Source organism: Gobius niger (genome assembly GCF_951799975.1).
Source record: "Gobius niger genome assembly, chromosome: 15".
Taxonomy (NCBI): Eukaryota; Metazoa; Chordata; class Actinopteri; order Gobiiformes; family Gobiidae; genus Gobius; species Gobius niger.
The window spans coordinates 23,907,805-23,931,937 of NC_136866.1; the positions used below are offsets into that span (position 1 = coordinate 23,907,805).

Below are 24,133 nucleotides of genomic sequence, written 5' to 3' on the forward strand. Positions count from 1 at the left end.
GACGCACAATGTCCAGTCACAGGGAGCGAATGTCATGAGGCTCCTGAATGCATCGTATTGTCTGGAGCCATTGTTCTCAGTGCAGAGACAAAGACATCCTTCTTTCGCCCGTCTCTCCCTCTCGCTCTCTTTCTCTGTTACAGCCTCCACAGTGTTTGTCAGTCGATGCTGAACTGCGCCAAAAATGTGGAAAACAATGGCCACGGCAAAATATTTGTGCTATCGCATTTTGAGGATGCAGACATTGATGACTGATTGGCACGGCCCTTTATAAAACATTGGGCGACAGGAAGGCAACTTTGTCCCCAAGACCTATATATAGTCACGACACCTCAAGTGATTTGTGAGGACTCTTGATAAATGGGAATTGAGATACATACAGGGCTTGAAAATGGACACATGAGTTTGGGTGCCTTAGCATTGATGCACACATTCGCTGTGTCATTGTTTCAATAAGCTTCAGCAATGTCAAAAGATCCAGGGTCGCATTCATTTTTCACAAAGATCTTGTATTGATGATGGGAGAGTACAATGGAGGGTGCAAAGCCCTCTCAGCAGAGGTTCTCAACTAGTATGGCTTCAGGACGCACCATAACACTAGTATGACAAGCCCTGACCCAAAAAACAATTGTTTTATATATAAAGCAAGGTATCACTTTATTTTACTGTACCTTGATATATTGTACCTAACTACATTTAGAACAATCCAATGTGACTGTAACAATCTGCAACAACTTGGACCTATGGGTTAGATGCATAGTGTAATAGGACATGGGACCCTTAAAGGAGCTATACCTGATTTCTTTTCTAGTTATGGAATGACATTTGTTTTGTCTTCATTAAGTGTATTGCAAACTCAGACATTTGTGGGGAAAACACTGTAGATCTAATTATATAAGAATTTGTATCAATTTCATGAACTTGGAGGCGAGTTTTCTAACATTCTTGTGAAAGCGACCCTGAAAAATGTGCCTATAAACACAACACAAGAATTGGGATGCTACAAATATGTTGGGAAGATTAGGGATGAGTTTGTACCCCCACCAACATTTCAATTTAGTAGCTTCCTCATTCATTGTTTGAAATGAAAAAAAAAAAAAAAAAAAAAAACAGGTATAGAGACTAGATGCAAGATGGTCATTTTATACTCACTACTGCCACCTCAGGTCTTACGAGTAACTGCAGTCTCTATATTAAGCTCAGACCCGAAGTGGCAACTTTTTGAGTGACAGTGCAGGATTTTAGAGGCAGAGCTCAGGCTCCTTCTACACACTAGGACATGGCTGGAACATGTAGGGGGAGGAAAATACTTAGTTTTAACATTTTTAAACTATAGTCCTAAAGTATAGTCCCTTTAAGGTTAGGTTTGGGGTTAGAGTTATGTCTTAATACAATATGCACCTACAAAGTACAAATACAAGTTATTACACATTGTTACAGAGCACATTACATTGTACTAAATTTAGTTAGGTTCAATGTATCAAGGGTACTGTACTGTAAAATAAAGTGTTACTTAAAGCAAAATACAGTAATTTCCTCACACATTATAATTGAATAGCCATAAGATAAGCTTTAGAAGAAGAAAATGATCAACAAAACCTGAAAACAGTCACTGTCACAGACTCAGGTAGTGTTTCTACACATTTTCAAAGGTAAAAGGCTCCATGGGAAAGGCTGGATACCCACTAATCATTATTGAGAACCACTGCCCTACAGCACATCCCAAAGATTCTCGATGGATTTAAGATCTGGATTCTCTCTTTCACAATGTGAGCCTGATGACTCCCTGCCATTGTCATCTTGGAATACGCCTGTGCCGTCAGGGAAGAAGAAATCCACTGATGGAATAACCTGGTTATCCAGGATGTTCAGGACGTCGGCTGATCTCATTCTTTGGGTGCATAGAGTTGCTGAGCCTTGACCTGACCAAATGCATCGACCCCAGATATTTCAAATAATGTCTTTGTAAGATAGTTGCCCTAAAAAACAGGGGTCAGGGCTGGTGATGAGTTTGCCTGGAGCTCCCCCTGCAGGCAGCAGTGCGAACTAAGAACAGAAAGGAACTAATGTTGGATTATGGATAATAATGGACAAAATTGATGCCATATAAAGGATGAACTGATCTAAATATAAATATTCCTCAATGCTCATTAATTCACAAGTGTGAGCAACTCCAGCATAGGTTTGTTCAACCACAATTCCCAAAGATAGCTTTAAATTAGGGCGCACCACATAAAACACCATGATTTCAAGTGCAGCAAATCCCAAAATATCAACATCTCCTCCTTCCATTCTGACTTGAACATCTCTTATGCAACAAAGCCGTCTCCAGCGCTCGTCTTTTGGCCAAGATTCGCCGCTAAACCATCTGAACCGTCTCCGGGTGAGCGCCCCTCTCTTTCTATTTTTAGGCCGGGGCGCGACCCCTGCAAAAAGGCATGGCACGTGACGTTATTAGACCCGACTTTCGCAGCGTAACGCGGGGAAAGACGACCGGCGGAAAGAGACGGAGCAGCCAAGCAGAAGCCGGCGCTTAATATCTGGTCAATCCAGACAGTAGTCACCTCCGAGGAGCGCACTGACTAAAGCAGGCTGGATGGCAACGTGGAGATGAATCACAGAGGCTGAGACTGAGCGAGACGCGAGAGAGAGAAGCATGTATTTGATGTTATAGGGTTTATAATGGTAGCAGCAGGTCGAATGTGACGCTTTTTAATGTCATTATAAAGCTCAATTACTATATTTTTAATGTCACAAAGTCATTTCTGAAGATTTGCAAACATCTCCAATGGAAGAATGTGAAGAATGAGCAGAAATGTTGTTATTTATCAGCAATTTGGAGACAACTTCTTAGCAAAAAGTTGTGTTCAATGTCAGTCAAAACTGCTGTTGAATGAGTTCATCATTTTTGACAAACTTCTCTGGTAAAAAAAAATACTACCCAATTCACTTTTATTTGTACAGGGTTTATACAGGTAGATGCAAGTCAAAGTGAATGCTTTCTAATGCCGTTTCTAATGCCAAACACGATATAATAATGCCACAAACGCAGACAGCAAAAAAATCACATATTGCATTTCTCAAGATTTGGCAACAATTCATCAAACAGAGGAACGAGAATTCGACAAAACAGGAAACTTTTTAGGAAACATAGATTCAAGGTTTGAATGGTTTGAAATCATGTTTCTCTCATCCTTGATTGTGGAGTGGGGGGACGGGGAAGAGGGGTGGGACGGAGGGCAGGGAGTTCAGCTTCCCGATGGCCCTGGGTACGAAACTGTTCCTCAGTCGACTGGAACTGACCCGTAGATGTGGTCAATATCAGCCAAAACTGCAACTGATTATTTTAGGCCATCATTTTGGTATTTTCGATGAACTGGTTGAGCAGTGACATCATTATCCAATAAATTTAGATTTAACCTCTTAACCCTTACCTCCAGTTTGGCTTTACCCAAATCTAGAAGCTTCTTGACTGGAGCTTACAGCGCATTGGAAAGCTACAAAACTGATCTAACGGATCATTTTCCTCACATTGACACTTTTTAAAAAACTTTTTTCATTATCACTCTTCTGTCTTTATGTCTGTAAAAATAGATTTTTTTTTTGCCGCTTTTTTTAAAGAAGGTTGTAGGAGAAAATGTGGTCAGTTCAGGTGGGGGTTAAGAGGTTGAGGGCCGGCACCACCAGACACCAAAGTGCTGCACACAGACAAAAAATCTGGCACAGGCCACATTTTAAAGATATGTAACAATCAACAACAACATCTATAGAAATATTATACAACCCCGAATACAAAACAAATCCATAACTAACGAGTGACTAACTATCTTACTTTCTGATACTATAGTAACTGCAAATCACCCTGCCTTCCACTTTCCCAGCCCCCTCTTTAGCGGGACGGCCAACAGTCTGCCACCATGGTCGCCGTGGTGACCCCTGACCTACATGTAAACTCTGGGCAGTGAGATTATTGGGCTCTAAGTCGTCTGCTTAGACCATGTACGCTCAGAGACAGCAGGTGATGATGCAAGTTTCTACTGTATCATCTACTGTACCTCTGGGAAAATACTCACTACATTCAGGAATATAGTTTTAAAATGTTCAGAATCTACTGCTAAATATTCAAAATGTAAATGGCCTGGTTCCTGTTTAGCATATAGGAACACACAGACAGAAGGCACTTTTGACTGAATGTTTTTCCCCTTGTTTATTTGTTTGGAACAGTGCATGTATTGCCTTATAATGATGGGATTTATAGCTACTTAATGAGAGATAAATCTTTGGGATCCCTTCATTTTATAAAGCAATTCAAAAGTCTGGCTCTTTCTTTCCCCTCAGAAATCTCATGAACAAAAGGGCTCAGACGTGCACATGAATTCAGCCTGCGCTACAAAAAAGTCAAATCTTTTTAAAGTTCCAATTACTGGAATATTTGACCATACTATGAGTGATATCTCATTTTAAGCACAATAAGATCTTTTTTCTTGTTTTATGTGCAAAAATATTTGTTCCAATGGCAGGTCATCTTTCAGACCTATAAATCAATGGCAAATATACAGTATATCAGAAAAGGCAATATTTTTAGGTCACTTTTAGTGGTGCGCTGTGGGGGCATGTTTGAATTTGGCTAAGATCGCTGTTCACCTTACTCCGGAATTTCGTGTGGGCGCCGCCATGAATTGTGCCCGCCCCATTTCTCCTATTATAGCACTGGAGAAGTCCAGATAAAATCGGTCACAAGCCACGCAGAGAGACGGTGCAGTGTTGACATGTTGGTGCAAATGAACATTGGACATTTTACACAAATCAATCCACTAAACATCAGATTTGAGTGGCAAATCTTTTCCCTCGTTCTCTGTTTAAATGAACAGACTTCATGCTCTACAGGAGGGGTCTGTATAACGGAAGTGCCGAGACAAGGCAAAAAGAGGCTAAAGTGGGCGGGGCAGAATAAGGTGAACAGGAACAAGCATTAATTCAATTAAAGGGGGGGTATCATGCAAAATCGACTTTTTTAAACTTTACATCATGTTATTATGTCATTCCCTCATTAAAAAACATGCCTCAAGTGTTGCCTTGGAACATTCACATATTTTTGAGTAATCTGTAAAAACTCTGATGGCGGCCATTTTAGGGATAGGTTTGCCTGAGTCCTCCTAGGAACGCCCCCACCTCCTGGAGACGCCTCCGAGCTTTCGTCACCAGCCGAGTAACCAACCACTGCTCCTCAGCAGAACCCCCTCCCCACTGATGCCACAGACAGTGTGTGGAGGGGGCGGGTCGGAAAGGGTCAGAGGTTCTTAAAGAGACAGAGGCCTATTTCAAGACATTCACTACAGCCATTTTGAGAGAGCAATTTTATACAAGACAGTTTTTCTAATTTACTGCATTTACAGACCAACAGAAGGTTTGGTCATCATTGTAGTGTGCTATAGACTGGTGCTATGTGACTGAAAAAACACATAATACCCCCTCTTTAAAATAAGAGAAATGCATTGTGCACTTAAAGGGACTCTATAGAGTTTAAACATGTTATTTTCCTCCCTCTACATGTTCCAGCCATGTCCTAATGTGTAGAATGAGCTCAGACCTGTTCACCACAACTGCCTCTAAAATCCTGTCACTCAAAAAGGTGTTACTTGTGGGTCCGAAGTGCCGTCATGCACGAGCTTAATATAGAAGCTGCAGTTACACGTATGACCTGAGGTGGCAGTGGTGAGCATAAAATGACCAACTTGAAATGAGACAAAAAGGTCAAAGGCAACAAAAAAAACATTCTTGTTCCATTGGCAATAAGATAGTCCAAACCTACTCGTGAAATCAGCACAAATTTGAAGCATTTTAAAGATGTTTTTGTGTCTAATGTGTGTCATGTAGATAAAACTATGTGCAACAGTTAATGAAAAGAAGCTACAACTGCCAGACCATGACATTTCTTTGATCGTGCTCGACACTTTTGAGGGAAATTGCATAAAAACACACCCACTCACAAGCACATTCTCATTTATACTGTACAACGGTGGGTGAAGTGTTTTGCCCAACGGAAATCGATATATGGACCAGTTAGAGCTTGATTAGATTGATAGTTTTTAGCAGCCAAAAGCCGTAATGTTTCTGCAAATAATGAGGTTAAACCAAAGCCCATCATTGATTCCTCTAATATGAACACAGTCCAGCCGCGTACGAGCTCCAGCTGCACCTCTCTCCCCTCTGTGTCGGAGCTAAATTTATGGACAGATTGTAAAGCAGTTTGAGAACACTCGTGGCCTGAAGGTTATTCTGCCAAAGAGTTACAGTGTCGCCCCAATGACAAACGACACCCGCTTCTGCGTGTCCGGGATTAAGGGAATCTATTATGTTAGACGTGAAGGTAAAAGTGGAGCTCGGGCTAAACCTATGAGATATAGTGCTGTTTTTGACCAATATCAATAATGCTCTCGGCTTTTAGAAAGTATTTGGGGCCTCTCGGTGTGGGACACTGCAATGCTTTACCCTGAAGGAATCGATAAACAAAGCAGAAGTTTTAAAAAGTTATAAAACAAATGTTGATCTGACGCTTCCAACGCTTGCTCCTGTCCAGGCAGAAGTTTAAGCGAACAATGAAGCCTTTTTTTCTATTGTGAACTTACATTAGTGTGACGGTGCTCCCTGAAAGTTGTGAAACGTGCTTATAACTCCTTCCTTGTGAAGTATTTGGGATGTTAGATATGCATTAGGAACACAGACTGTAGAATAGCAATGGACAAAGTGAGTGTGCGGCTAACGGTAGCTCTTACATGCTAGTAGTTTGGCTGGGTATTTTGGAGCCAGTAAAAGAAATAGGACAATGTAGTGCGTGTTATGACAAGCATGCGGAGGTAAGAATGACCAGGCTGTGTTCAAGAATGACTTAAAGAAGGGGTGAAAAAAGTTGAAATGGAAAGTTGCCCATATTTGGTCATGTTCGAAGCAGCTAGAGGGGAAAACAAAGAGTGGAAAAACTTCCATTACTCCACAATTACTTTAAGAATTGTAAAATTATGAAGACATTTTTCTACCAAATAAAAATACAAAATACAGAGGCATGAGGTTCAAAAGTGCTTTATAAATACTTTGAAAACAGACAACGCTAACCAGGAAGCTAAAGTTAGCTTCATGCTACATAGGCTTAACGTGAGGCAAGAGTGCTGTTTTTTTTGCTTCAAATGAACAATGCTGTGAAAAAACATCCATAAGGACCCAATTTTGACTTGACTTTGCTGATAAATGTGTGAAAAATTGCGATTTCCATAAGAGGTTTTCTTGTATGAGGCATTGTCGTACTTAGCCTTCTCGTAGCTACTGGTGAGGATACGTCAATTTTCAACTGACCACAACTAACCATTTAAAGCAGCACTGAGTTTGTCTTTACCCAAATCCAAAAGCTTGTTGAAAAAAAGTGTCAAAATAACAACAGAAACGAGACAAAACCAAGGTGGAAAATGCAACAAAAGAGCATCAAAAACGTGCGACAAAAATCGATGGGAAAAAATGTCATAAAAGCGTCGACAGCGCGAGGAAAAAGATCAATTTGGATGAGTTTTGTAGGTCTTTCAAATGAGGTGCTAGACTGGCCTATAGGCTGTGACATTATGGATTTGGGTCAAACTGAACTGGAGAAAATGCCCTCAGTTAAGGTGGGGGTTAAGAGGTTAAAATGTATAAACGCTCCTTTCTCATTGCTTGCAAACAAAAGAAAATCAGGCACAAGGGGTCAAAACAATACAATACAATATACTATTATTGTCCTGGTGCTCAAAATACCCTCATGAGCCAAAAAAACGGCCACAAAAGGCTGAGCTTTGGTACTACTCAGGATTCCAGCACATGGTCACAAAGGGTCAAACCTCTCAAAGGGGACAAGCCTACAAAGCACTAACATAGAGACAAATGCATATATCCAGTACGTTAAAGGCGTTTGAGGGCATAGATCCGCCTGACTGCCACCTTGACATGTCTCCAAGCCATCTGCCCCGTCTCCACAGGCGTTTCCCTCTCCACCAGTGTTACCAATTTTATCGGGCCGCGGTAAAAAATGACCATCGATGAAATATAGAAACGAGAATAAAGAACCTTTTGGACAATTTACCGAGTGTCTCTTCACCCCCTTTCTCCTCGAGCTGTCATGTCAAATAAAGCCTTAAAAAAAAAAAAAGAAAAACATCAGAGAAAAATGGAAATTAGCACATTCTGGAAAACAATCATCCCATATTCAAACAACTTCACCGTTTTAGTTAACGCGCACAGCCTATTTTCTCGCTTGCTATTTTAGGGAAACGGCCATTAAATTTGTATCTGCGCCATTGTAATTCCGAGGCATAATTTCACGCAGCCAAGGCACAAATATGCAAATAAACTTCATGCATAATTTACAACAAAACATGGAAAAAGACACAAATTGCCGCTGATAAACAAGCGGAAGGAGGGGATGGTGTGTTCGAAGACTTGTTGCTACGGGGAATAAACAAGACCGAGATCTGAGGCGAATGTTGTAATAATCCTGATTTATACGGGAGTTTTGTGTCAAACCATGCAAAGCTCAAAGCGGTCAGCGGCGCAGTCAACAATATAATTCACTTCCAAACAGAAAGAGATAACAGATATTAGAATCAATGTGAAATGCAATACTACAATAAAAAAAAACGGGCGTAAAAGCTTGTCAGGGTCATGAAGGGGACATGTGGGGTGTGAGGCGCTGAAAAGTATGGTGGTGTCAAACCGTTAAAAGCTTTCCAAGTCAACAATAAAACGCAATTGATGCCAAATTCCTTGCTATGTTGATAACTCAAAGCATTTACTTCACTGCAGATTTTCAACAGCTTACTTAGGTCCTCATCTTGTTGGTCATTAGGAGCATGTTTAGTATTTGCTGGCAAAAGTATGATCCAAAAAATGGCTCAAATAACAATATTTGACCTCCATTTGAGTCATTATTGTGTGCAGAGTAAACAAATCTGCCAGTGGAAGGTGTATTTGTGCACTTGCATTTAACCTCTTGACCCCCGCCTTAAAGGGATGCTTCAGGATTTTTGACATAGGGCCTCATTTCCTAGTTATCCAGAGTGTTGCTGATTTTTGGAGATCTTTTTTTTGTAATTCATGCAGTTCTTTTATTTGAAGAGTTGGGTGGCGCTAGGCTAGTGCAAGGCTAGCGCATTTCTATGGTATCAGCTAGCCTGCATTAAAAACAGTCTGACCCGCTCCACAGTGCACCTGAGGCAAATCACTCCAGCCACCATATAAACCATATAAATGTCGTTGTCGATAGAATAATTTTAACCATTTTGCATTTAAAATACCTTATATTTGAGCAACATCAGCTTCGTGGTTGTATAAGATAAGATAAGATAACATAAGATAACATAAGATAATCCTTTATTGATCTCACAAAGGAGAAATTCACTTGTTACAGTCGGCGTTCAAGAAGATCACTCAGAGTTAATAAAGTGCAGCTGATACAGAGATTATTGCACATGTTACTTCACAGTCTTATTGTACAGTCTGACAGCAGTGGGGATGAAGGCTTTGCGGTAGCGCTCCGTCCTGCACTGAGGGTGTCTCAGTCTGCCACTGAGAGAGCTGCACAGCTCTTCTCCAGTTCCGTGCGGTGGGTGGGAGGTGTTGTCCATGATGGAGGTGAGCTTGGCTATAAGCTACGCAGCGGAGTGATCTGCTAGAAAATAGTCCCTCAAAATGAGTAATATACGAGTTATATTACAAAAATTATTCTATCGACACAGACATTTATATGGTTAGTCTAGCGTTATAAGTGATTTGCCTCAGGTGCACTGTGGAGGAGGGTCAGACTGTTTTTAATGCAGGCTAGCTGATACCATAGAAATGTGCTAGCCTTGCACTAGCGCCACGTAACTCTTCAAATATAAGAACTGCATGAATTACACACAAAAAATATCTCCAGAAATCAGCAACACTCTGGATAACTAGGAAATGAGGCCCTATGTCAAAAATCCTGAAATATCCCTTTAACCAAGTGCATTTTCTCCAAATATTGATGCTTCTACTGGAGAGCGATAGTGTAATGCCTCATTTGGAAGCTAAGGCCTACCAAACGGATCCTTTTGTCATTTTTTTGTTGTATTTTAGTTGCTTTTCTGTCACGTTTTTGTTGCTCCTTTATTGCTTTTTTTGTCACCTATTTGCTTCGTTGTTGTCACTTTCTTGTGGCCATTTTTTCGACGCTTTTTTGTCTTATAGCTTTTATTAGTGGCAAAAACATTGACGACAACGACGCGAGGAAAGATATTTCTTTCGATCAGTTTTGTTGGTCTTAGTCGAACTGGAGAAAATGCACTTGGTTAAGATGGAGGTTAAGCAGTTAATTGCAGCCCATTCATTATCAAGCGGAAATATACCTATTTAAAGAAAATGTTAAATGCTATTTTAGCCATCCCAAAGTAAACTATAGCCATTTATATGATATATTGTACCTCTACCACTATGGAGTACTATTTTTTTTTAAAGATATAAGTATTTTCGGGGGGTATTTTGTAAACACGGAAGACACGACGCTTCGATTCAGTTAACTCCCCCCTAAGTCGCTAAATCCCGGAAAGAATTTCCAACTTCTGGCGAGTGGCCTCTTCTTTAGGAAGGTTGAATAAAGGCTTGAATAAATAAACAAACGCTTTTCTCCTTGACATTATCGTTAGGTAAGAAGAAAGAACAGGTGTCCAGAGTAGGTTGGAAAGAGCTCCTTCTTCTCAACTTTCAGTGCAAACATGACATCTCGGGTTTTTATTTTATTTCTTTCTTACGACAGAAACAATGAAAAAGCTGTTTTATAAATTAATATCAGGCTGTAAGGCATTACATTACAGATGTCAGGGTCTTCCTGTTTGACACTATGATGTAAAAAACGTCAGATGGGAACAAGTCAGTCGTTCACCAGGAGAGGGCGGAGCAGGATTCAAGAGGAACTGCATGAATGAAGCCAAAAACTACTCTGGGGGTGTTTTTGATAAGGAAATAGCATAACAACATGGCTAAAAGCTCCAAAAAGTTTAGCTTTAACTTTTTGTCGTCAACTACCGAACACAACTGGAGCGCAGCGTCATTTAGTTATACCTTTAGTTTTGACCCTCTTAGGATTCCATACTTTTGACAGTCCCAAATGAATAATGCAAACGTTGGAAGTGCACTGGGACGGTTACTCTGGCCGCGGCTGCAGCGTGGGCACTCTCTACATCCTTTTGCGTCTCTCACACTGAAAGTTATCAGAGCGTGCAAGACAGGGAGAGCAGTAGTTTGTCATGATTTTTTACGCTCCTCGTGACTTCTGGACAAGCATTGTGGCAAAAAAAAAAAAAAAAAACGGCAAAAGGTGCACGTTACAGTCGCTTTCAAGGGTCAAAGCCCGCGCTGGTAAAGCCCTCTTCCTGCCTCCGTGCCTTTTGTCAGCCTGTCACACGAGCGCCGCCGTCTCCCACGCGGCGTCGGCGTCCAGGCCGTCTGCCACCGACGCCGCTCTGTGTGGATCTCGACTCCGGTGTCAAGAGGAAGCCGCAGCATTCGCCCGATTGCTTTCACTTTGACTGTGAGAAGAGGGTCGTGCGAGAATAGAAGAAAGATAAGAGCAGTGAGAGGGAAACAGCTGGTGCGGTCGGCGGCCATGACAGTAGCTCAGTGACAGAATGTTGCAATGTCACTTTAACACAACCTACTGAGAACATCTTTGACGAGAACTCATTGAATTAGGCCGAGACGCTTAAGTGAATACGACACTGTTCTAACAATGACTTAGTTTGATGAGGTAATGCCTATGAGAGGTATTTGTCATAGTTTTATACAGCTGAAGTAGCAATTCTATCCAGATTTTCTGTTCAATAACATAAATGTCAGAAAGAGGGAGAACTCTGTACAGAAGGAGACCTCTACTTCTGTCACATAAGCCATCGTCAATGAGAATGTAACATGGTAAACATTGCAAATTTATCAAACCAGGCAAAGTTAGGGCTGGGGATTTTCATAACGATGAAGCGATGTTATTGCAGAATAGAGGCTGACCAATATGTTTTTTTTCTAAGGCCTATGCCGATATGCTTGGCTGATATTTTTTCCAAATGTCTATAATCCTGTAAAAACACTTGATTGCTCCAACACTGGCCAATTTTACTTTATAACTTTAGGTGATCCAGTCATAGATTCTGTCCCAGCTTTGATCAGTTGTTTAGCATATTGTACTAGCCGTGGCATTTTGACCCGATTTACACTTGACTTTATTTGTATGTGATGAATAAGTTTATATTTCGCCAGAAAACGGCGAAAAAGAGAGATTCCGTTTTCCCTCTCGGCGAGGCCACGCCCCCTTCGATGGCGCGACGCCGTCTTTATGGAACTAAATTTCATTTCTCTAAAATGGGACTTGCTGATTTTAATCTGCCTCAGAGCTTTGAACTATTTAAAACATCTGATCACACAGAAATATTATTACATTGCCCAATACAAATATATCCTATTAATTTTGAGTGTTTGTCTATGAAACGTTCAACAGCATGAACCCGAAAGCTTGGTTTCCATGACGACACATGTTATAACTCCAGTAAAATGGGGAATTACTGGAATATACAATGACACATCCTTTTATAAACGCTCAAAAGTGGTTAAACTATGATTGAGAGCAACGGAATAGGTTTAGAGTTTTTATATGATGATACATGATGTGACTTAATTTTTCTTTGAATACATGAATGAGCGTAGGAATTTTGCCAATTGTAATATGAAACATAATAAAATAGAACAATTAGAAGATGAAAACGATATCTATTATCTGTAGATCTTACTCATACATGTGTGTCTAAGTCCTTCTTAAAAAAAATGTTGTGCAATGTGAAGAGAAAAATGCCAAATGCTCATTTCCAACTCTACTTCAGTCTGACCTCAAGTTTGGTTTCCTCTGCGGAGTTCTGCTGTCAGCCCACGTGCCCACAAAGCCGCCGTGGCATTCCTGGGGGAGAACTAAAGTCGACACACCCCTCCACAAGCACCACGGGTTATAAATACTGCACCCCCTTCCAGCGTCTGAGGCCAAATCTGCTCTGAAGAGGAGATGGGGGGGCAGCTGCAGACGACATACAACAACCAGGGAGGCTCTTATAGGTTTAGATGACGGTGACGAAACATAATTAGGTTAGTGGGACAATGTTTTAAATGAAATAAACCGGGTCGAGCGGGATCGAGGGTTTGGGAGTTCAGACCCCGGCTCTCGCAGGAGCAGATTGTCATTGTGTGAATGAATAATGACTTCAATGTAAAAGCGAAAAACTTGAGACACAGGCCTGTAATGCGGCATTGTAAATCTCCCGGTCCCCAAGATGATTTTGAGTGATGTAACTACAAGGGCATGACAATATATCGTATATATGCATCAATGCCTTATCAAAGTATCGATACATTCAAAACTTTTTAATATTTCTTCAAGAACAGTTAATGTTAAACCTACATTTTGCCGTGGTTATGCACTTTTCAGTCTTCACACTTCAAAAAGCGGATATAACTTTTGGTTTTTTGTATCAAAATTTCACAATACTTACCCCTAAATATCGTGATGCGTATTGTATTGTGACTAAAGTGGATCATCCCAGCCCTGATAACAAAACCAAACGGTGATGTAAACTCGGGGTATTAGGCTAAATCGACTTTTTAAGAGTTTTTTACCATGATACAATGTTGTTTATTTTCTTATTTATTTAATATGGACATAGCAATAACATTGGATGAACAGATGTATTGTTGAAAGTGTTTAAAGTGCTAGTTTTCAACAATTGTCCAGGTTACAATAGATAAAACACATTATTTGACAAGACAAGGCATATTTTACACATGGGAACAACAAATCTGGCTACTGTCTGTCTGGAAAAGATGGTAATATTCGCCTGCTGCAGTTTCAGTCCAGTGGGGAGAGAGTTCCCCTTTAAGGAGAAGCTGGACTGTCCCAAAGATTCTCTGGACTTTAGGAGCACACAATCCCTGCTCACTGAGGCTCTGGTGCAAGGTCTGAGAGAGCCCCGGCGCCTCACCATGAGGTGTTCTCTCATCAAAAGGAGACCTGGCTGACCACGAGCGCATCTTTGAGCACTCTGTGATTCTTCCCCAGTGGCTGATCGTAGCACCGCGCTAAAAGCTCTGACGTATCCAAAGCTTTCCTCACGTCTCAATCTCTTGCCAAGATTAATCTTTTCATTGTGGAGTCAAAACAAGCGCTATAGTAAATGGTGTTCGAGAGGACGGATGAAGAATAGGCAGCAGTCTGGATGTCTTATACAGGAGAAGTTTATTTACCAGCGGTGCGGGACCTGGAGACATGAACTCGAGACATTGCGCTAGTCCTACCATTCACGTCTGCTTCCACAGAAAAGGGATAAATACCCTCTCAGAGCGTCATACTGATATGCAAGAGTCTGAGCACCACCGTCAAGGCTATGACAGAGATAGTGCGACTGTACAGCCTGACCCAGTGTGATAAATAGCGATTTAATGTTATCCTCTAACACAGTTACACGAATCACTAACCAGCACATTTGCACTGCATGGGGATTTTACAATATGAGCTGTCGCCCGATCCAGTGGCGATAAAAGCTGATATCTCTGGGAGCGAAAGTGATAGAGACTTCCCATATATTGCATTAAGAGCTAAGTCAAAGGCTTTAAAAAGGAGTCCGCCCACTACTCCTTAGGCCTCAGAGGAACAGAGAAACTTTGCAATGAAAACTGGTTAGCTGCAGGTTAGTTCAACACAAGTTTCACTAAACCTCAGACAATATGGACATACTATATGTATTTAAAGCCGTACTAAGTAACTCTTGCCCCTAGAGGCCATAAGCGCAACTGCAGGTGTCGGAGGAAGTTGCGATTTTTTGATTAAATATTACGCTGACAGAAAAGACGAAGGGAGAGAGGGATATCGTACATCCAATTACACAATATATATATTTTTTTTTTTTCACTCAAACTTGGCTCTAAATACAGTTAGCTTTGCCTGTTAGCTTCTTCGTCATGATTCTATTAGTGTGTATTGGTGGCTCCGGTCCGGTGGCAATTGTGGTTTTCTGACCAGAGACACCTGGGGGAGATGAAAGACCGTCCAATAATCCCATTAACACTTGTATTGCCGCCAGAGGGACTACGGAAAGGATTTATTAAAGTAAACAAGCTATATTAGCCACGCATATCGGCAACGGCCTTAGAAAAACCCATCCAGGTCGACCTCTAGTTTCATCATCAGAGTTTGTCGAAACAAAACTGGCACATTTTTAAGTTGCCAGTGATTATGTGGCAAATTTTGGTCATGTCACCTAATATCACGATAATTTGGTGATTTTTTGTAAAGCCGTGTAAATGTATTGAAGCCCCCCCCTCTGCAACACTAATGGCCGGCTGCATTTTCACGCTTTCCAGTGAGATAACCGCTATTCCTGTCGCATTTTACTCAACAACGCAGGCTGTTTTTGTGAAGCGCCAACAGCCGAGGCGAGATACGGGGCAGGAGCTGTCGACGCGCTTCTCAGCGATCATTTATATCAGGAGCAGATCGGGTAAAGTCGCCCTGTACCTCCACGTGTGAGGGAGGAATACGGAGGAGGCTTTGGGAGGCAGCGAGGATCAGCCCTGTGTTTATCTAAATGAGATCTCAGCGTCTGGAGGACAGAGCGGCGTGTGCACATACGTGAGAGCTGTGAAAAAAACACTCGCTCCTCTGAGGTACTGGCTATAAGAGGCAATGTGGGATGGATAAACAACGACGATAGTAAATTAACTGAATAAGGGGGGCCGCTTGGAAGAGGTTAGCTAATACTATTTGAATAAACAATACATTTTAGACATGCTGTTTGTTTGATTTGATTTCAAGCAACAAAATAAGTAAACATTTCTTGAAAAGCAGATCTTTGCCCTTAATTTGCCCTTAACAAATCACTTCAAATAAGATGTTTTTCTTATTTTCAGTGAAAAAGATACTTAATCCAATGGCAGATACTAACTTGGCAAGTGGAAATGACTCAAATATACCTTTAATTTGAGTAGTTCTATTGGTTTTACTTGCTGGGCCTCACTACACTCTGTAAGAGACAATTTCCACTAAAATGAGATAGTTATACTTAAGATTGCTTGCATTAAGGTACTTTGTGTTGAATTAGAGTCGGTTTGAATTAATCTAAGAAATGCTAATGTAAATGTAAAACGCATAAATGGCACTTGCAATAAGACTAATTCACTTTTTACGTTTCAAAAAGAATCATTTTCACTTGAAAGGATAATGAAACAATCTGAAAGATAAACAATGTGCTTGTTCCTTTGGCAATAAGTTTTATTTTATCTTAGACCAGACCAACTCGAATTTTAGATCTCTTAAAGGGATATTTCAGGATTTTTGACATAGGGCCTCATTTCCTAGTTATTGAGTGTTGTTGATTTTTTGGGGGGAATTCATGCAGCTCTTATATTTGAAGAGTTGCGTGGCGCTAGGCTAGTGCAAGGCTAGCGCATTTCAAAGCAGCACATTTTTTTCCAATGTGGTTTTTCAAACTGCAAATGGCCAATAAATGAATCTGAATCTGAATCTGAAGTAACCATATAAATGTCTGTGTCGATAGAATAATTTTTGGAATATAACTGACCTTGCATCACATGAATGATCGCATTTTGAGGGACTATTTTCTAGCAGATCACTCCGCCGCTGCGTAGCTTATACAACCATGAAGTTGATGCTGCACAAATGTAACTTATTTTACATGCAAAATGGTTAAAATTATTCCATTGACACAGAAAAAAAATATCTCCAGAAATCAGCAACACTCTGGATAACTAGGAAATGAGGCCCTACGTCAAAAACCCTGAAATATCCCTTTAATTCAAGTTCCTTAAGATGTTAATCGCTTTAAAGTGATAGTCTGAAAGTTTCAATGTTTTGACCGCCTGGGTCTGAAATTTGAAATAACATTAATATAATATTAACTTCTTAACCGCCACCTGAACTGGGCACATTTAAAAGCTTTTTGAAAAAAGTGTTAAAAGAGCAACAAAATGAGACGAAAACAAGGACGAAAAAGTGACAAAAAAGTGGCAGCAATGAAAATGTCGCAAAAATGTGATGAGAACGCTATAAAAAGGCAATGACAAGAAACGCAGCAGGACACGAGGAAAATAATGATTTTGTAGGACTTAGCTTTCAAATGAGGCCTTACTCTGGCCTATAGGCGGCTACCTTTTAGATTTGGGTAAAGCTGAACTGGAGAAAATGCACATGGTTAAGGCGGGAGGTTTAGAGGTTAAACAATAATCGTTTTTCTAAAGTCAGACGAGCTTTCCTGTGGACCGGCAAAAAGGGGAGGAGCTTGATCATTTACTTTTGAAAGTTTGTTCTTGCTCTTCTCAAGAGGGCCTGAACACAGTCTATGGAGAGTCACATGATCAGTGGAGCTCCTCACCTCCACAGTAAACGAAGTCACCTCTCCTTTTTTTCTCTGCAACATTTACTTAAAATGCCTTTAATAAACTCCATTGTCCTTAAGGTTAGCTCCACTGATCATGTGACCCTCATTTTGGTATTTTGGCAAACCTACTCATGACCCCTGACTGCCCCCACTGACCCACAGAGCTCATTCAGTTAAAATGAAGCAACATTTGTGACACAGACACAGACTTTTTTTCTTGGATCCTGGATATGAATATTGAATAACAGCAAAGTACACAAAATCCTCGAACAGCACGGGGACCATTTGGGGAAGCTTCATGCGTTATGTAAACTTACCGAACACAAAGAACTACTCAACACCAACATGAACGGCACGTACAAACATGAGACGCCGTCTGATTCGTACTAAAAGTGAAGCGCGCGGAGCAGATGGGGTTTGTCAGGGAGCCCCGGGGCAAACAGCTGTACGGCAGCTTCACCTGGAATACGCACAAACTCTCCTTATAATTAATCTAAAGCCGGGACGAGCTGCAACTTCGCTCCTCTCGTGTGTGGCAGAAAGTAGAATATAAAAGTCATTCATTGAAGCAGTCTTGTTAGCCCTTGTTGACGTCTTAGAACTGAAGTAATAGAAAAGAAAGCAGCTAACTTAGTTTCGGAGGAGCAGCGGCTTTACTCTGAGCTCCTCTTATAGGTGACTTCATAACATCTCGGATAGTTGGTTCATCAATTTATTTGATTAAAGCTGTGGTTTCCAAACTCTTTTCCTTTAACCTGTTACTCGCTGTCCCCCGGATCAGGGGATTAGGGTTAGGTTTAGGGTCAAGGATTTATGGGTTAGAAACAGCAAAACCGGCAGCCCTTATCCAGTCATCCAATCACAGTCCCATCTCAAGCCACACCTCCGCGACAGCCAATCACCGCAGCTGCTCATGCATGCTGCCCATTCATCGCCCAGGATCCACTTTTTAAGCTTCCTCATCCATCACTCAGCCATTTCCCAGCTGTGCTGCGACCCTCCTCCGCCTGGCCTCTCCTCGGCTCTCCTTGTCATTGTCATCTGGCCGCCCCGGGTCAAATCCTCTACCACCACCAGTGTCCAGACTCCGGGCGAAGACTCTGTCAATCATTCATCATCACCACGCATTTCATGTTAATTTAATCTTCTGCTGGAGTCTAAGCCCCAATTATGACTCCTGTCCAATAAAACCTTCCGAACATCACTCTCTTTCCAGGTTGAAATTGTTTTAGAAACTAGAAATTATTGATGAACGAGGTATCACACTGGCTTATAGGCTGCAAACTCTCCAGTCAATAGGCTTTGAGATTTAGATATGCATAACCCTAACTTTAAAGCAGTACTAAGTAACTCTTGCCCCTAGAGGCCAAAAGCGCAACTGCAGGTGTCGTAGCAAGTTACGATTTTTTAACTTATTAATTGTCTTGGAGAGTAAATACTACGCTGACAGAAAAGGCGAAGGGAGAGATTGATATTGTACATCCAATTATACAATGGAAATATTGTGTAAATACTGTTTAAAGTGACGCCAACCCACAGTTAGCTTTGTCCGTTAGCATGCTATTCTTCTTCGTGATTCTATTAGTGTGTATTGGTGGCTCCGGCCCGGTGGCAGTCAAGTTGCAAACATGGTTTTCTGGCCAGAGACACCAAGGGGAGATGAAAGACCCTCCAATCATCCCATAAACATGCATTACCCCCACAGGGACTACGAAAAGGATTTATTAAGGTAAACACGTTACTTAGTACTGCTTTAACCCTAAACCTAACCCTAAACTGGCAGATAACAGGATTAAGCCACCACTGCTCAACCAGCCAGGTCTTCCCAATCCAAATCAAAGCCCCCACAAATACATCTAAATGTAAAAAAAACCCTTTATTCTAGACAAATTAAATGAAATTGGAGAGTTTCCTGCATCTGTACGCCCACTCGTTTTCCGATCAAGTGTGTAGAATTCTTTTTGTATAATTTGCTCAAATGACTTTTTCTGACCAGACAAAGCTCTGAAGGATCCCTGTACATAACAAAGTCATTATTCTGTAATGCACAAGGAATCCCAGGAATCTTCAATCTTCTTCTCTACACGCAGCCCATGGAGAGTCACGTGATCAGTGGAGCTCCACACCTTCACAGGAAATGACATCACCTCCACAGGAAATGGCGTCACCTCCACTTTTTTCCCCAGCTACATTTATTTAAATGTATCTCAGTAAGACGCCTTAGTCAATTCCACAATCCTCAAGGTTAGGATCAGTTTAAGGTAGTGGCGTCCTGTGGAGGTGATCACTGATCATGTGCCCCTCCTTCCTATCATGTACTTCCAACTAAAGTTGGAAGTACATGTCAGTGTTTCATTTTATTTTCATTAAGAATGAGTAGAGTGCAAAGCTCTTCAACGCTCGTTTGTTAAAGGTAAGGTCTATAAAGTCTGCATTCAACGGCACAAAAGAATTCCTCCACTCTCGCCATCACAATCCACAATTTTCCTTGTGGTTTGGGATGAAAGCTCTATTCTCTGAAAGCCTCTTCCTCCGGCCCATTATCGACACCCGCCGCACATTAAAGGACGACTTCAGCTTTAATTATTGATGCCTCGGGTCACGCCACTGGGGGCTATGGCACGTAAATGGTCGGGGTTGTTTCAAAACTGTGCAGCCAGAGAGAGTTTGAGTTCCAAAGTGAACAAGACACAGAGTTTAAAGGTCCCGTGTTAAATTTTAGTCTAACGCTTTGAATGCTTTTGGACCGTTTTGTCGGGTGTTTGACTCTTGGCGCTGAAGCCTCATTACCCGCTCCACTCCACTACATTACTCTGGTAAAGTGGCTGGTTTTGGCAGGAAGGGCATTCAGCATAAACTCAGCTAAATCACCGCGGGGCTGGCTCACTGCGATGATACCTGACGAATAAAAAGGAAGCGATGGACGGTGGACAGTTCTGGACAATGCGATTCTTTTTTTGTGGCCGGGTTCTAGGCTTTAAAGTACAGACATTTCAACCAGTCATGTGATAGCTTTAAGCCGTCATCTGTACTTTACAAGCTTGACTTCACGAGCATCTCAGACCCCTTTTTCATTTCATATGTATCAGGACAATGTACGCAGAGGGGACAAAGTGCAGATAATCATAATCATCACATTACAGAGGCAAAACACTCCTCAGTCTCTTCATGCTCATAAAAAGACTACAATAATCACATTACATGGTGACTGGATTTACATCATCTGCACTACAGTCATTATTCATTCCCTCCAGACTCGATGGTGGTGTGAGCTGCTATTGTGGCCACAGCTGCCCCGGGGTCGACCAACCACTCACACACCACATGTGATTGGACACGGCGAGTGAAGCCTCTTGCTCAAAAACATGACGACAATCTGCGCCTCTTAACATGAACCAAGCACATATTCTCCAGTTTGGTTTTATCCAAATCTAAAAGCTTCTTGAATAAAAGCGGCAAAATAGCGACGATAAAATTCAGCCAAAAAAGGGACAAAAGAGCGATGAAAGTGCAACAAAAACGTGCCGGAAAAGCAACAAAACCACAGTAAAAAAAAAAAAGACAAAAAAGACAAAGAGACATCAAAGAAGCAACAAAAGAGCAACAAAAACATGCCAGAAAAGCAACAATAACACAACGAAAATGGGCCGGAAAGGCAACAATATCACAATAAAAAAGCAACAAAAATACAACAAAAAAAGTGACAAAAATGTGATGAAAACGCGACAAAAAAAGTGATGTCAAAAAACCACAAAAAGTGCGACAAAAAAGTGACAAAAAGACATCAAAGAAGCAACAAAAGGGCGACAAAAACATACCAGAAAAGCAACAATAACACAACAAAAATGTGACAAAAGAGTGACAAAAACGGGGTGAAAACAAGACAAAAAAGCAACAAAAAAAGTGATGAAAAATCAACACAAAAAAAAGGGACAAAAATTCTTCATATACATGACAAAAAACAGCATCAAATCAGCTTTGTCGGTCTTCGCTTTCAAATGAGGTGTTACACTGACTTTACAGTCAAGAAGCTTTTAGATTTGGGTAAAGCCAAACTGGAGAAAATGCACTGGGTTAAAGAGACTAGATGCAAGTTGGCCATTTTATGCTCACTACTGCCACCTCAGGTCTTAAGCGTAGGATTTTAGAGGCAGTTGTGGTGAACAGGTCTGAGCTCATTCTACACATTAGGACATGGCTGGAGCATGTAGGGGGAGGAAGATACATCATTTTAACATTTTTAAACTCTTCTTCTGAGACACTGAACAGTGAAGAGGCACCAAGAGCCCCACACCTGCAGCACGGAGGAGGCGTCACAAGAGGAGCTACAGGAAACAACAAAAGGGACCAACGAGGAGATGGTGATAGACTGTGGAGGGAGCTGTGCAGGAGGAAGAGGAAGGACGAGGTGGAGCTGACCAGTGCAGGACACCACGCTCTGAGACGGGGACAAGCCCAGGAGGCGGTGCACCGTTTCAGATGATCAGAGGAGACAGAGGGCAGCTACAGTTTCTCCATCCTCCAAGGTCATGCGGGTGGAGCGGCTGAAGGACAACGAGATCATCGACCCGGCCGAGGACAGGAACTTCTACATCACCGTGGACACAACCTGATCATCAAGCAGACGCGTCTGTCCCACACGGCCAACTACACCTGTGTGGCCAAGAACATCGTGGCCAAGCGCAAGAGCTCCACCGCCGTGGTCATCGTCTACGGATTTCCCATCAACCAGTGCTCCTCCTGTGACCAAAACAGTGAAGATGGCGGCCGCGACACAACGATCTTTCACCAAAGAAAAAAAAGAGTGGAAAAAGAGTGGAAAAAGAGTGGTGCGCACTGAATGGGTGCTGCTGCCGGATGCTCTCTCATCGAATGCAATTTCTCCATCTGTGAGATCAATAAAGTATCATCTTATCTTATCTTATCTTAAGTATCGATACTTGAGTATATTAGTAGCAGTAGCAATCAATGACCAAAAGTACGTGGAAAAGTGTCTCTACTTCAGCCTAAACTGTTCTGTTGCAAATTTTAAGTATCATTATTGTCTTGATAACACAACTAACTGATAAAAAAACATCTCTTTATCGTATCTTTAAAAGTAGGCCTGTCCCGATATATTGAGGCAGGAAAGTATCGCGATACACGACTCGAACGATACTAGATACTGTCAAATCTCAGGCATAAAAATGACAGTAAACCTTTGTTCTAAAAGTGCATCATCACATCCTAAAATACCACACAAGCTGCAATAAACATGAAATATAATGTAACTCAATTTGCTTCAGTTAAAAATGTTTTACAAAGAAAAAAAAGGGGGTGAATGCTAATCAATGTCGATATAGTCATTATCGTGACAGCCCTAGTTATGTGTCTGTGTTTGATCACAGCGCTGCGCAACACCACCAACAATCTCTCGCAAAGTTGTGCCTCAGAGGTCAGCGCCCGCCGCTCGCTGTTTACGATCTAGTTATGTGGCGGCGACAGTGCATCAATCCTCCCGCGTTTGAGCCAAGGACGAGGAGCTAAACGTCAGCTCTGACAGATGATGAAGTGTGGGATTTTCACCCCGTCGGAGGCCGGGCGCCGGGCCGTTCGCCGCGAGCCCCCTTTAGTTCGAGGCGAGTAATCCCCGCAAAGCCACAGGAGCAGCGACCTCATTGTAGAGCGCGATAGGTCCTTTAGCCACAGCAGTAGATGAGCTGAGGGGAGTAATCCACGGTGATGTAATGCGTTTATCGATGTGGCGAGGTTTTGTTTTACTATTGCTGGGTTTTCAGATGGTCTTCTAGTATTTAAAGCGACACTGAGGAACATTCCTGGCTTTCTATGTCATGGGATTAAACTACAAAAATATGCTGCTAATGCTCAGACAGACACGGACAACGCTGTTTTTGCACTAATGGTTTTGATTAATACTATATGATCGACTCATCGTTCAATAAATGACAGTTAACGATACACTTTTGGGCTCAGTATTCATCGTCTGTGAGCATTTCCCCCTATTTTATCTTTGTAACACTTGATTTTTAAATGAAATTTGTTAAATTTGCTTGTGTGGTATTTTAAGATATGATATGAACAAAGGTTTACTGTCATTTTTAAGCTTAAGAGTTGACAGTTTCGAGTATCTTTAGAGTCCATAATATTGTTATGGCGACATTTTCCTGCCTCAATATATCGAACTTCAAATTAGATTTTGTGACAGGTTGAAGGTACATGTTTCTTTTTACTAGTAAAAACACCTATGATCAAATACAGCCTTGTTTTTGTCGGTACACATTAGCTTATTTCACTCTATATTGTTCTATTTTTATCCATTTTTATCACATGATGTGATTTTAGTCTATATTTCATGTTGAATCTAAAAAAAAAATCCTCGTTTTTGAAACTTTTCACCGACAAAACTTAACTGATACAATTGGGTTAAGTATATTTACATGGGGAAAAATATGACAGAATAATGGAGCTCTTCATGTAAAAGATTGTGTGATTTTCTCATGAAAGTTCCAACTATAAGAGACAGGGACATCAGCCCATGATAGCACCGACAGTGTTGGGGGTAATGTATTACAAAAATAACAAGATACTAAAACTACATTACTTTTTTTTTCCAGTAACAAAAAACAAATACGGGAATATATTAGTCATTACAATTGCTATTGGGCAAG

At 41.3% G+C, this 24,133-nt stretch overlaps 1 protein-coding gene and 1 long non-coding RNA gene across 3 annotated transcripts in view; both read right to left on the reverse strand.

The window, feature by feature from the left end:
- Positions 1-5,732, reverse strand: part of LOC306975367 — a 251,708-nt gene extending 245,976 nt beyond the window's left edge. Inside the window, exon 1 of the long non-coding RNA XR_013793699.1 lies at positions 5,640-5,732. This is a non-coding gene — a long non-coding RNA (uncharacterized lncRNA). The remainder of the gene's footprint in view (positions 1-5,639) is intronic.
- Positions 1-24,133, reverse strand: part of pak5 (p21 protein (Cdc42/Rac)-activated kinase 5) — a 144,785-nt gene that overhangs the window by 83,295 nt on the left and 37,357 nt on the right. The window lies entirely within an intron of this gene.